At 42.9% G+C, this 13,047-nt stretch overlaps 1 protein-coding gene across 1 annotated transcript in view; it reads right to left on the bottom strand.

The window, feature by feature from the left end:
• The window catches only part of LOC149440955 (protein diaphanous homolog 2-like), a 371,719-nt gene that overhangs the window by 171,335 nt on the left and 187,337 nt on the right, over window positions 1-13,047 (bottom strand). The gene's annotated exons all lie outside the window — the stretch shown is intronic.

The following is a 13,047-nucleotide window of genomic DNA, read 5'->3' as shown; positions in this document are numbered from 1 at the left end:
TATTATTCCAACTAAACACAAGGATGGAGCCTGCACTTGAGCTTGAAACGCGGCGTATCGTCTTTCGAACGCAACTTTTTTTTTTTTTTGCTTTTCCTGTTGCCATAATTAATTTCCAGCGTTCCGATATTATTTTTTAATATAGAATGTCTGCGCTACAGAAGGCTCAGTTTAAATAATAAAAGAGATTCTTGTGTTTTCCAACATGATTGGCAGACGTAAAAAAAAAACCAAGAAGACAGTTATGGAATTTGGAAAACTTATAAAGAAAGCTAGTGGTAGTTGTTACATTTAGCTGGACTTGTTCTGTAATGGTGAAGATGTTTCGTTACCAGGGGCGGACTGACAACTCATGGGGCCCCCGGGCAATAGGGGATCATAGGGCTCCTGTGCCCTTGCCCAAACTAAAAAAAGCCTATGAAAAAGGTACCAGGGGCATCTCATGGGGCCCCATACTGACCCCGGGCCCTTGGGCAGTGCCCGAGTTTCCAAATGGTCAGTCCGCCCCTGTTCGTAACTCTTTCAAGACATTTCTTCCATTCTAATGAAGAAACTTCAAGAGGTATATCCACATACAGTACGTAGAACCAGACATCCTAATTCAGTCGCCATGGAATGTGCCAAAGGCAGATTTTGGTTGTCCAAGAACAGAATGGGAGATGTGAAAGTTGTTGGTGTCTGCATAGGTGTTAATCTATTGACTCAGGGGATGTGAATTATTGTCATAACAGCAGGGTTTGAAGATAGATGGTGTTGAAGGTCCCTACCCCTGTTCTGAGATGATTTTTCAGCTTGATGTAGATTACCTCTTTCACGCCTCTTGAGAACCAGTCGTCTTCTCCATCCAAAAAAAGCCAACTGGATTGGCAGAGCCAACAAAAGAGACCATCTACTGTACATGTGCTGTGTGGCAGAGCTGTTCAAATCTCACAACTGAAAGGGAAATATGCAAATACTTTGGAAGGAAAAACTGCCCCCGTATATGCTTTTCATATTTGTATTTAGCTGTTCGAAAGGTTTCTTCTCTGAAGTGGACCCATTATTTGCCCAGTATAGGTTCAACGTCAGGTCAAACATGACTTTGGATTATTAATTATGACCCTTGTGGTTTTGTTATATAGGAAAAACAATGGTGATCAGCACACATGATACCGAGAGTCCATCTTTATTGATAATCTACCAGAAAGGATTCATCTTTAATCTGAATATAATAGGGATATAACATTGGCAGTAAGTGGTTTTCATGTTTTCTTTGTGTTTTTAATTAGTGAATGTTAAGGATTGGGAGAAGGAAGTTTTCTCTCCCTCACTTAGGGGTGTTTCCCATGTAGTAGTGATGAATAAATCTACTTCTGCTCATGGTGAAAGGCTTTGAAAGTTTATGTAGACAAGAGCTACAAAGTAAAAGAAAAGATTAGAAAATAGAAGGAATAACGCAGGGTTAGGGTTGGATGTAGTAAAGGTGCCAAGACCTGACTTTTTCACCAAAAGAAGAGACTTTGGAGTGACAAGTAAAGGTTTTACCTTTCCCCAAATGACCACCTAAAGTTTACAATGCAACCATGTATAATACATAAGGGGGGATATGATCTCCATGTATAATACATAAGGGGGGATATGATCTCCATGTATAATACATAAGGGGGGGATATGATCACCATGTATAATACATAAGGGGGATATGATCTCCATGTATAATACATAAGGGGGGATATGATCTCCATGTATAATACATAAGGGGGGATATGATCTCCATGTATAATACATAAGGGGGGATATGATCACCATGTATAATACATAAGGGGGGATATGATCTCCATGTATAATACATAAGGGGGGATATGATCTCCATGTATAATACATAAGGGGGGATATGATCTCCATGTATAATACATAAGGGGGGGATATGATCTCCATGTATAATACATAAGGGGGATATGATCTCCATGTATAATACATAAGGGGGGATATGATCTCCATGTATAATACATAAGGGGGGATATGATCTCCATGTATAATACATAAGGGGGGATATGATCTCCATGTATAATACATAAGGGGGGATATGATCACCATGTATAATACATAAGGGGGGATATGATCTCCATGTATAATACATAAGGGGGGATATGATCTCCATGTATAATACATAAGGGGGGATATGATCTCCATGTATAATACATAAGGGGGGGATATGATCTCCATGTATAATACATAAGGGGGATATGATCTCCATGTATAATACATAAGGGGGGATATGATCTCCATGTATAATACATAAGGGGAGGATGTGATCTCCATGTATAATACATAAGGGGGATATGATCTCCATGTATAACACATAAGGGGGGATGTGATCTCCATGTATAATACATAAGGGGGGATATGATCACCATGTATAATACATAAGGGGGGATATGATCTCCATGTATAATACATAAGGGGGGATATGATCTTCATGTATAATACATAAGGGGGGATATGATCTCCATGTATAATACATAAGGGGGGATATGATCACCATGTATAATACATAAGGGGGGATATGATCTCCATGTATAATACATAAGGGGGGATATGATCTCCATGTATAATACATAAGGGGGGATATGATCTCCATGTATAATACATAAGGGGGGATATGATCTCCATGTATAATACATAAGGGGGGATATGATCACCATGTATAATACATAAGGGGGGATATGATCTCCATGTATAATACATAAGGGGGGATATGATCTCCATGTATAATACATAAGGGGGGATATGATCTCCATGTATAATACATAAGGGAGGGATATGATCTCCATGTATAATACATAAGGGGGGATATGATCACCATGTATAATACATAAAGGGGGATATGATCACCATGTATAATACATAAGGGGGATATGAGCTCCATGTATAATACATAAGGGGGGATATGATCTTCATGTATAATACATAAGGGGGGGATATGATCTCCATGTATAATACATAAGGGGGGATATGATCTTCATGTATAATACATAAGGGGGGGATATGATCTCCATGTATAATACATAAGGGGGGATATGATCTTCATGTATAATACATAAGGGGGGGATATGATCTCCATGTATAATACATATGGGGGGATATGATCTCCATGCATAAATACATCAGTGGTTCATATAATAAACTCGGTGTAGAGTTATTCCCCCTGAGGTCATCACTGAGGACAAGGGGGCGCTCTTTACGTCTGGAGGAAAAAAAATTTAATCTGCAAATACGATAAGGTTTCTTCACAGTGAGAGCTGTGAAAATGTGGAATAGACTCCCTCAAGAGTTGGTTCTGGCCAGCTCAGTGGATTGCTGTAGGAAAGTCCTGGATTGTTTCTTGCATGCACAGAATATAACTGGATATAACATTTATATGTAAAGTTGATCCAGGGAATATCCGATTGCCTCTCGGGGGATCAGGAAGGAATTTTTTCCCCTGCAGGAGCAAATTGGATCATGCTTTGCTGGTTTTTTATTTTTGCCTTCCTCTAGTCTGGATCAACTGTGGATGTAGGATTATAACTTTTTTTTTAATGGTTGAACTGGATGGACTTTTGTCAGCCAGACTAACTATGTAACTACAGTATATAACCGGAGGGGTCTGTTCACAAGCGTTGTCTAGCGGTACCACCTGTCAAATGTGGTCATTAAAGGCAACTGGACCATACTGTTACAGCAAGCCAAGTGCTTGGTTTGTGGTTGCAGCACTTTAGACCCATTGTATATTGATACTTAACAACAGAAAAAAGAAGACCGTCATTCAAGAGGCAGCAGGGATCACTTTTCAGAGCCTGGGCTGCTGTGAACCTAGGCTTAAAGAAGAAATCTGGTCTAATGCTTTATTTTCTCATGCAGTGGGGCTGTGCCTGCAGTGCATGGGTTAAATGTTTGTTTTGGTCTAGGGCATGGGTGTCAAACTGGCGGCCCTCCAGCTGTTGCCAAACTACAAGTCCCATGAGGCATTGCAAGGTTGATAGTTACAAGCATGACTCCCAAAGGCAGAGGCATGATGGGACTTTTTTGCAACAGCTGGAAGGCCGCCAGTTTGGCACCCCTGGTCTAGGGGCTCAGAAAGTAAAGATACACTTACTTAATCCACTGATCCTCCAAGCGCAAGACCAGTCTCCGATGCTCCTGCTCTCCCACATGCTAGACGTCTTGTAAATGTCACCATGCCCAAAGACAAACTAAGGACATGAGGACGGCAGGAACAGTCCACTGCTGGACATGGGGAGTGCGGTTTTCTGAAGGATAGGGGGCACGGGTAAGTATAGCTTTACCCTGAACCCCTAGACCATGGGTGTCAAACTGGTTGCCCTCCATCTGTTGCCAAACTACAAGTCCCATGGGGCATTACAAGATTGACAGTTACAAACATGAATCCCAAAGGCAGAGGCATGATGGGACTTGAAGTTTTGCAAGGGCAAATTGACAAAACTGTCAATCTTGCAATGCCCCATGGGACTTGTAGCTGGAGGGCCGCCACTTTGACACCCCTGCCCTGGACAAAATGAGAACTTAACCCAAGCAGTGCTGGCACAAGTTCTGCTTTAAACTTCAGCCATGGACAGTTCCCTTCTAGGACCTTCCAAATTAGAAACATTTTACATTTTAACACATTCACTTAAAGAGGAAATCTAATCAAATCCTAACTATACTTAAACCTGCCCCCAGCCCCATTCTAGGCCTATTCTAACAACCCTGTAAAGAGAAGATGTCTAAATTTTCCTATGCTAAGGGAGCTCCAGGCCGGTCACATGATTGTCTCCTAGTGCTGGCTTCAGTGTAGTGGCGGGACAGTCAGCAATGGTTGCCCCATAGCAGGGCAATGCCTGAGGGCTCGGGGTCAGTAGGGGGCCCCATGAGATGCCCCTGGTACCTTTTTCATAGGCTTTTTTGAGTTTGGGCAAGGACACAGGGGCCCCATGATCCCATATTGCCCGGGGGCCCCATGAGTTGTCAGTCCACCCCTGCCCCATAGTAATCCTTTAGATGATGTCCCTGTATAGGCTCTGAATCCATTAGCGGCGATTTCTCCTCTTCACTGAGGCTGGCCGCCAGAGAGATCATGTGATCGAACCAGAGTGCCCACATCATAGATATGTATAGTCTTTCCTTTCACAGAGTAGTTAGAATAGGGGGGCTGAGAGAAGGTTTAGGTATAGTGGGGATTTGACCGAACATCTGTTTTAAGCTTTAGCACATCAATACATAAACAAAATACAAGAGACATTAATTTCTGTTATTTTGGAACACCTCATCAGCTTGCCTGTGACCCAGACTATAAAATGCCTCACTGTAGAATACATAGAGACTACCTATGTCTACAGATTGCACAACAAAACATTTGAAGGTCGGGACATACAGCAGCAATTTGTTCTAATAAAATATCATCCAATAACGTAGCAAAGTCATTTCCAGCAAACAAATGTGTCCTTAGACACAGAACCTAACATTAGCATATAAGCACTTCATATTGTCATTTAATCATTAGCAAAGCATTTTCTTCAGTAGCAACTTGAAAAATATCCTGATTGGGTTGAAACACATTGTTGAAAAGTTGAACTTATCCTTTAAATATACCAATGAATTTGTTTTGTAATATCTGTTCGACAAGAGCAACAAATTAACAGTTGATTCTGCCAGAAATCCAGTGCCACCCTGTGTCCTGTGCACACTTTCTCTGTTATCTCAAGGAATCTAAGTACCCCTCCTAGCTCTTATCATGGACTACTAAAGACCTTTGCTCTACGATTTGGAAATGGAGGGAGAGGATCAGGGGCGGACTGACAACTCATGGGGCCCCTGGGCAATAGGGGATCATGGGTCCCAAACTCAAAAAAGCCTATGAAAAAGGTACCAGGGGCATTTCATGGGGCCCCCTACTGACCCAGAGCCCTCGGACAGTGCCCGAGTTTCCAAATGGTCAGTCAGCCCCTGGAGAGGATTGGTAATTTAGCAAGAGACAAATGGGCAGGACTGACACCATTTATTCATGATTTCATTCTAGAAAAAGCAACAAATTAACAGCTGAGTACATTTCTAGCAGATCAACAGGTATCTTTCTGTACTTGCAGGATCTTATTTGCTCTGACATACACTTTAAGTCCAATTTCAGAAGCCAAGAGTGGGGTGGGTCATACAGACAAAGCCCCGATGGGAATGAGACTAAAAACCCCGACACACCAAGACCATTTTTGTCCTCCATTTGGCCAACAAGACTTCTGTTGGTTTAATGTCTAATTCAAAGCCTGTTTAGTGTATCAGTACTTGACAAGATAACCCGTTACAGCTTGGGGTTCCCTTTTCAACAGCGCAGGAAGTGCCAGTTTTGATTAATCGGTCACCGGCCTCAATTTGATTCCTTTCTTTCAAAACATCTATTGTTTCCTTAACCATCAAATATCCCAACCAGCGGGAGATGTCTCTGTGTCAGAATCCAAGATGTGGGTGTCATTATTGCTCAACATACTCATTATGCAAGATTTGTTGGGGCAAGATTCATTTTGGCATTTATAGATGTCACTAAAGCGGCTCAATAATGGCTGTTTTTTTTTTCTCTGCTAAACTGGTATTATGCCTATCACAAAGGACACTTTAGCCAATGTGTGAAATCTGATTATTTCGGGAACTGTTGTCTACTACCTTCTAAGATGTATACAATCTGCATCTGAATCTGAATGGCCAACTTCTGTTCCATAAATGTTTCCAAGAAGAATTAAGGTACATTTGTACTTAAAAGTAGTACCTAAACCAAACTTCCTCGTGTGAGTTCTTGTCCTTCCAACTGCCATTCATACATACATATGAACTTCCTACTTAAGCCATGCCTTTGCAATTCTTGTTTGCCAGATTAAAGTGCTCTTCTCCAGCCAATATCTTGCTCTTGGCTCTCCTGCTGCAGTCACCTGTTTCACTATTACTCGTTACCAACCCTGGCTTGTTCCCTATCTATACTTCAGCTTGAGCCCAACCTGCAACCATTTGTTACCAACCTTTGGCTGGTGCCTCAACTGTGCTTCTGCTTGTTCCCAACTTGCAACCACTTGTTACTGACCTTTGGCTTGTTTACTGACTATGCTTCTTTTTGATGCCTACCTGCTATATCTGCTACCGGACCTCAACTTTCTCACCTCCTGGTGGGGTGATCCCGAGGATCGCGACCTGGTACTAGCACGCAGCAAAACCCATCTCCACAACCTGGGGCTCTGGTGAACAACTTTCAGCCAATGTGTGAAATCTGAGTATTTCTGGAGCCAATTTCTACTACCTTCTAAGATGTATACAATCTGCTTCTGTATCTGAATGGCCAACTTCCGTTCCAAAAATGTTTCCAAGAAGAATCAAGGTACATTTGTACTTAAAAGTAGTACCTAAACCAAACTTCCCCGTGTGAGTTCTTGTCCTTCCAACTGCCATTCATACATACATGGATTGGAATCGTATGGATTTTCTGATAAGCCATCCATATGGAATTTTCACTGTAATAGTAATAGTTTCAATGACTCTTCCATCTTTACTATATTTAAAAAGCTCTTCTTCAATTCCATCTATCTTTGGTGTTTTTTTTAACATTTTTCCATTGTTAAAGCAGACAGCCAAAAGTCTCTGTGTAAAAATATATATATATACACACACTGTATATCCAATATTTACGACTGATATGGAGAAAACAAACCTTTTGTTTCTCAGAATCTTAATAAGATCTGTTCTGGGTCCTGAAATCTGAAGACTTTGTAGAGCTTTGGGTGGGATAAAGTCTCCATTTCTAGGGCTACATCGTACCAGGTAGCCAGATCTCATTATCAGTGTCAGCTGTCTACAGGCCTTTATATATTTGAGCTGACTGATGATCAGGACTCTCTCTCTCTTGCTCTGTCAGGACTGGCATCTGAAACCACGGTCTCTGCTGTGTCAGGCAGTAGCTCTTCTGCCTGATCCACCTGAGATGCTGGACAACATCCTGTTTGATCCACTTGACAATCCTGGCTTAATCCCTGTTTCTGGTGAACCTTGAACTCTTGGCTACTCCTATGAACTTCCTATTTAAGCCATGCCTTTGTATTTCATGTTTACCAGATTAAAGTGCTCTTCTCCAGCCAATATCTTGCTCTTGGCTCTCCTGCTGCCATCACCTGCTTCGCTACTACTCCTTACAAATCTTGGCTTGTTCTTTGACTTTGCTTCTGCTTGAGCCTAACCTGCTAACATTTGTGATTAACCTTTGGCTTGTCCCTCAACTGTGCTTCTGCTTGTTCCCAAGTTCCCAACCTGCAACCACTTGTTACCAACCTCTGGTTTGTTTACTGACTATGGTTCTGTTTGACCCTCCCTGCTCTATCTGCTCACCTCCTGGTGGGACGATCCTGAGGACCATGACCTGGTACTAACACGCAGCAAAACCCATCTCCACTTCCTTAAACTGAACCTCTCAGAAACCGAGTTTCTTGTCTTCCCCCCAGCCCGGACACCACCCCCCACTGACTTCTCCATCACATCCAACAACGCCACCATCAAACCCGCCCCGCAGGCCAGAGTACTTGGTGTCATTCTGGACTCCAACCTATCCTTCCAGCCCCAAGTCCAATCTTTAACAAACTCGTGCAGACTCCACCTCCGCAACATCGCCAAAATCTGCGCGTTCCTAACCCCAGAAACCACTAAACAGCTCATCCACTCCCTCATCATATCACGTCTCGACTACTGCAACTCCCTCCTCACTGGCCTGCCTCGCCGCTGGCTATCCCCGCTTCAGTTGATCCTGAATACGGCTGCCAGACTCATTCACCTTTCCAACCGCTCCATCTCCGCCACCCCCCTCTGCCAATCCCTCCACTGGCTTCCGATTGCGCAACGGATCAAATTCAAAATCCTAACATTGACGTACAAAACTGTAGACCATACTGCCCCGTACTACATCACTGACCTAATATCCAAGTACTGCCCAGCAGCACACTCCGCTCCTCACAAGACCTCTTTCTCTCTAGTTCCCTGGTCTCCTCCTCCCATGCCCGCCTCCAGGACTTCTCCAGGGTGTCACCCATCCTCTGGAACTCCCTGCCCCAACCCATCAGATTATCACCTACTCTCCTCTCCTTTAGGCGCACCCTGAAAACCCATCTCTTCAGGGAAGCCTACCCCACCCCCTGCTAACTTGCCGACCTCCTCCACTCTTCCTACCACTCCATCCCCCACAGCTATCTCCTCCTGTGCCACCATCCCCTCCCTCCTAGATTGTAAGCTCGAAAGAGCAGGGCCCTCAATCCCTCATGTTTTGCATTGTATTGGTATTGTTCTGTCACATGTTCTGTCCCCCTTTGTAATGTACAGCGCTGAGCGAATTATTGGCGCTTTATAAATACTGTATAATAATAATCTCCACCATATGGACCTCTTGTGAACACCAGTTAGTGCTTAGACCTCGCACCTCAGGTGAGCCGCATCATCCCCCCGGGTCATCTGCTTGTGTACTCATCCAGCTGGTCGGTGGGAGCCCCTCTAGTGCCATAGCTACTGGTCTCTGAGCCTGACCCCTGACCATGACACTCTCTCTTCTTTATATATAGTATGTGATCTGACGGATGCTCAGGGCTCTCTCTTTCGCTTTTTTTGCTGTGGTAACCTGCTGATGCATGAAAAGGCTGAGTGCAGACAAAACAAAGACAAAAGTACATAAGCTGCCTGTTTATATTGGGGAACCCATTGTTGAGACATACTGTTAGCCAGAAATTGACCTGAATTTCATTAGTAGCTCGGACAGGTGACGTTTTAATTGTTTTTGTTTCAAATCTTTTTATTACATTTTTGAAAATGTTTGAAAAAATACAATATTACATTGCATCATCGACTGCGCACAATGTCTAGCAAGTGTTTCCTAACAAAGAGAATTAGAAAACAAATTAACAATCCATGCGTTCTGCATAGGGAATCACAAGTGAGAATCATCAAGGCGTAAGTTAACATATATGGGAGGTCTTTTAACGCCATTGTAACACTATCAGGTACCAAACAGAGCTCCCAAAAGGAGTCCAAACATGGTGCAAAACCCAAAGTGACCGTCAACTGGCCATGGGAATTCCTCAGATAATCTGGGAATCAAGACAAAGAAAGGAAGAGTAAAAGAGAAAAAAAGAAGAAAGGTAGCAGTAGCGAGCACCCCCATTGATCATGATCCAAGACCAAATTGGATCATGGGAGATTTCCACAATCTGGCTATAGTGTTTTTCGCTGGCAAAACAACAAACGCTCAATCCTTTTGTGAGCTTTGGGGCTCTCTCCACCAGGTGGCTAAGTAATGCCTGTGGTGGACTGCCTGATACCCCAAGTGGGTATCTTCACCAAACTATGGCTTCCTCCACTCTGGTACTCAAAGTTAATAAATTCATCCCAAGCATCAGAACCAGGGGCGGACTGACAAATCATGGGGCCCCCGGGCAATAGGGGATCATGGGGCCCGTGTCCTTGCCCAAACTCAAAAAAGCCTATGAAAAAGGTACCGGGGGCATCTCATGGGCCCCCCACTGACCCCAGGCCCTCGGGCAGTGCCCGAGTTTCCAAATGGTCAGTCCGCCCCTGATCAGAACCAATGTTGGAGTTAAACAAGAATGACTCTATTATGAGCAGCACAGTGACTAAGTGGTTAGCACTTCCGCCTGGCAGCACTAGGGTCGTTGGTTCAAATCCCAACCATGACACCACCTGTACAGAGTTTGCATGCTCTCCCTATGCCTGCGTGGGTTTCCTCCGGGTACTCCAGTTTCCTCCCACACTCCAAAGACACACTGATAGGTTGTTGGATGCTGTCTAAATTGGCCCTAGTATGTGTATATATGAATGTGAGTTAGGGACCTTAGATTGTACGCCCCTTGAGGGGACTGATGTGAATGTACAATATATATGTAAAGAGCTGCGTAAAGTGACGGCGCTATATAACTACCTGTAATAATAACAATAATTACCAAACAACACATAAAAAAAATCTTCCCCCTAGAAAGGTTTGGCACACATCCAAAGGAAAAAATGACATTACATAAACAAATAAACACAAGAAAACAATGGATTCCTTCCTGGCACCTAGCAGTCTGAACTCTGGAGGTAATTAAACAAACTGACAGGCTATCACCTAAACCTAAATGCAGCAAACAATAGTTGATGCCAGGAAACTTGCAACAGAAAATAAAGTTTCTTAACCCTCACATTTCCAGCATATGGAATCCCCTCCCCCCGCACAAAACCCATTGCTTCAGGATAATAGCTCCACTATGCCAGGGGCGGACTGACAACTCATGGGGCCCCCAGGCAATATGGGATCATGGGGCCCCTGTGTCCTTGCCCAAACTCAAAAAAGCCTATGAAAAAGGTACCAGGGGCATCTCATGGGGCCCCCTACTGACCCCAGGCCCTCGAGCAGTGCCGGAGTTTCCAAATGGTCAGTCCACCCATGCACTATGCACAATATGCCAACGGGTCCAAGAAACAGTCCCTCCATCCTTAATTGCATGGAACGGGTAGCTGTTATAAATTACGGCCAGCCAGGTACCCAAGGAAGGGATATAACCCTCTTGGGGAAAAGGTTCCTTGTAACCCCAAAAGAGGCATCTCCTTGATTCTGGGTCCATAATTGGTGGGAAGGAGGCTGGCCCCCAGGACCAGGGGTGGACTGACCATTTGAGATCTTGGGCACTGCCCGAGGGCCCGGAGTCAGTAGGGGGCCCCATGAGATGCCCCTGGTACCTTTCATAGGCTTTTTTGGGTGTGGTTTGAGTGTGGGCGAGGACACAGGGGCCCCATAATCCCCTATTGCCCAGGGGCCCCATGAGTTGCCAGTCCGCCCCTGCCCAGGACATTCCAGGAGCCCAAGTTACAGTGGTGTCTGTGACAATGCCTATTGAGGAGATTTGATGAGGATTTTACCCATAAGAGAGTGACATTATAGGTGCCAATCCAGACATTTTATTTGTTTTATGCCATTTACTTGCGTGTCAATGCATATACCGTATGTATACACACACGCTACATGGGCAAACATTTTTGGGCACCTGACCATCATTAATATGGAGTTTTCTGCTCTCTCATCCCCCAGTCATCCACATAAAATTGAAATAAATTGTCCAGCAACAGGTAATCTAATGATTAACAACTGCCAATTTGATAAATTAATCATGTAGCAAAAATCTAATTTATCAAAATTAATCATTTATCAAAAAACTATTGAAAAAAAAAATTATTCATTTAACAAAAATCTTTTTTTTTAAAGTAATCATTTAACAAAAGATCATTTTTTAAAATGAACCATTTAATTTAAAAAAACAAAAAAAACAAATGTATCAAAATTAATCAGTTAATAAAAAACAAATGTATCAAAATTAATCAGTTAATAAAAAAACAAATGTATCAAAATAAATCATTTATCCTACAGCTAATAAATGTTCCAGACTGAATGTTATTAATGTAACCATTTTGTTTTCCGAACTTGCTGCTCGCCTCTTTCTTTTTTTTTTCCTCACTTTTTTTTTTGCATTTGTTACTTTTATTTATTTATTTGTCTATTTATGAGTCTGTGTATTTTCTCAGTTTTTTTTTTTTTTTTTTTCATTTACCCTCTGCAAAAAGCATGTTTTAATGCTCTGCAAAAGTGGGCCACATGCCTCTCAGGAGAAAGTAGAGACAGCATTTCGTTCCCACCTTTTTTTTTTTCTTTTTTTTTTTTTTCTTCGCCGTCGCAGAGGCCTGTTATGCCCAGAAGTGCTTCCACTCAAGCCGGACCATCAAATCAATTATCACAGCGGTCGGTTTTCTAAATATGAATGGCAGTGAATGACAACAGGCACAAAAACTTTCAGCTTAGATTTGTCATTGGCAATGTAAATCTTTTACCGCCTCCGCCCCCCCCCCCCCCCCCCCCAATCTCTCTCCTTTTTTTTTTTTTTTTCTTTTTCTCTCTCTCTCTCGTTTCTTAGATTTCTCATCTTTTTTTTTTTTATGAGATATTTTTCTTTGTGCGCCGTCAGTTTGGTCACA

This window comes from Staurois parvus, unplaced genomic scaffold, assembly GCF_062004578.1.
Source record: "Staurois parvus isolate SC_StPar_1 unplaced genomic scaffold, SC_StPar_1.0 ptg001044l, whole genome shotgun sequence".
In the NCBI taxonomy this organism is placed as follows: Eukaryota; Metazoa; Chordata; class Amphibia; order Anura; family Ranidae; genus Staurois; species Staurois parvus.
This window is presented reverse-complemented; position numbering and strand designations above follow the sequence as displayed.